Here is a 2,522-nt window from a genome sequence, read left to right as displayed (position 1 = left end):
GTTTATATTAGCATTTCCTATATACGATAAAATGTTGAAAATAATTTGACTCTTTTTGAGCTGTTTACGAACATTGTAAGTTTTCAATTTTGTTAGTTTTTTTTTTCTATAAATATCAATAAAGTTTTATCTATTGGGCCAAAAAGTGTAAAAAATTAATACAAGGCTCCTGATACATTGTTACAATAGAAGTTGAAAAATATTAAAAATACATATGCACAATTATTTTTTATAAGCATATTTTGAAGTTGAAATTTTGACAAAATATATCAAATTAAAATTGAATAATTATTTTGTAGTTAAAAATTTATAAAATGTTCAACTTTTATATCTAAAGATTGAAAATTTAAAACAAGATTTCACGTAAATATTTAATTCTATTACCAAAAATTCTAAGAAATACATAAGCACAGTTTATTTTTATAGTAATTTTAAGTTCAAATTTGGACGAAATTACATATTAAAAAACCTGGAATAACTATTTTAGTTATTTTGTTGTGATTGTAATGATTGTATAATATTATTTGTGGGTACTTGAAACTTCTAAAGTATACTATTATATATCTATGATAGTACCACGGTTTGTTGTTGATGTATAACGCGTTACCTAATGGATATTGTGATATGATTAATTTGGAATTTATTATTGATAGGTACCTATAATAGGTATGTCTAATATCTAGACTGACAAACCGTCTCCGCTCAGAATCGTTTTTCTTATACAGTGATATTATATCATTGAATTCAAATTTATTCCACTATACAGTGACCCACTTGTAACCTACTGTACAGCAGAGCGACATCCACTTACTCACCTTTTTGAAACTGCTTTTATAACAATTTATGAAGACCCTTTCATTACATTTTCAAGCTTCTTGACCCAACATAAAAAATGTTATCGATATTTATAGAAAAAAACTCAAATAAATTGATTATTTCAAAAGATTATAAATAGCTCAAAAACAGTCAAAATATTTTGAAAATTGTATGTTTGGATAATGTTCTGTGTTCATATAAAGTAGGTACAAATATTTGATGAGAATTTAAAGAATCTACGTTTATTCGTTTTAGAGTTCGGAGTTACCTACTACAAAAGATTTAGAGTAGGTAGCCTGGTGTTTGGCTTCAATCATAAACGTATTCTGAGTGCCAGGCACTAGCACCAGCCGGTGTCACTGGGTTCTAGATGGGTGACCAGTCGGGTTCTCGTGACAAATACTTGCCACACATATACGTGTTCAAACCAGGGTCTGTAACCGGAACCGAAAGGACCTAGTGGGAAATAGTAAATTTTCACATTTTATTTGTTTTTATGGCTATAAAAAAAGCGTTAGAAGAAATCGGTTAAAAAAAATAATGTATTTGTACCTACCCAGACCGAAAACATTATTATTACATGAGAAATCGAGTGAATATGTTATAAAAATATGAAGATCAAACGCTCAAAAAAATTTAATTTGTTTTTCTTGTAGATATTTTTTTTTTTAAAAGGTAGACCAACTTATGAGGAATCTTGTATTACATTTTGAATTCTTAGATGTAAATAGAAAAATTTTTATCAATTTCTAGCTCAAAATAATTTTGAACTTTAAATCCTTATAAAAAAATTGTGAATTGGATTTTTAATATTTTTCAAATTTCATTATAATTATCTATTAGGAGTCTTGTATTAAGTTTTCAAGATTTTTTACACAACAAATAAAATTTTATTGACATTCATAGAAATGAAAACTAAAAAAAATTGAAACTGAAAATGTCTGTAAACAGGTCGAAACAAATCAAAATTTTTTGAAAATTGTATCATTTATAGAAAATGCTAATATAAACAACCAGTGGTTATTTCATATATCAACGGTCTTTTGTTTTAAAGTTACACCTAAAACCAAAGTCGATTTTGCGTAAAAATCCCCGATTTTCATTACTTTTTTTTTTTCAAATTAATAAATCTAAACATCTAGTACAGTAGTACCTACAATCTAACAATCTACGTTCTATAAATATAGTTACTATAAATTATACTATTAAAATATTCCAAAGTATTATTCTGTATTATTCACATACAAACAATTACATATTATAGACAACCCATCCCACCCACCTCTAATTAAAGGTGTAGCGGGCGCTACACCTCTACTCTAGGATAGCCTCTAGGAAATATGATCTACAAAGTACCTAGGTATATTACATTAATCAATCGCTGATAGTTAAAATGATAGTATGTATACCTACTACAGTACTACCTACTAAAAATGTTAACGATTGTAAATTCAAAACATTTATAATTTATAATTATAAAATTTAAGAAGTTGAATTTAATAACTGATGGGTTAATTTTAACAATAGTATAATTTGTTGAAAGGATATAAAGTATATACATAGACATATTTGAAATTTAATTCTAAGACTACAGTTATATTAGGTATTTAAATTAATAAATTACAAAATTAGAACTGTTCGTTAATTGTAATATATACATTTTTTAACATAACTTTAAGATATATTAAAAATAATTGCATTCAAAT

General features: G+C 25.9%; 1 protein-coding gene across 1 annotated transcript in view; it reads right to left on the bottom strand.

The window, feature by feature from the left end:
• The window catches only part of LOC100574960 (DNA topoisomerase 2-like), a 10,249-nt gene that overhangs the window by 1,651 nt on the left and 6,076 nt on the right, over positions 1-2,522 (bottom strand). The window lies entirely within an intron of this gene.

This window comes from Acyrthosiphon pisum, chromosome A1 (genome assembly GCF_005508785.2).
Source record: "Acyrthosiphon pisum isolate AL4f chromosome A1, pea_aphid_22Mar2018_4r6ur, whole genome shotgun sequence".
NCBI classification, from domain to species: Eukaryota; Metazoa; Arthropoda; class Insecta; order Hemiptera; family Aphididae; genus Acyrthosiphon; species Acyrthosiphon pisum.
This window is presented reverse-complemented; position numbering and strand designations above follow the sequence as displayed.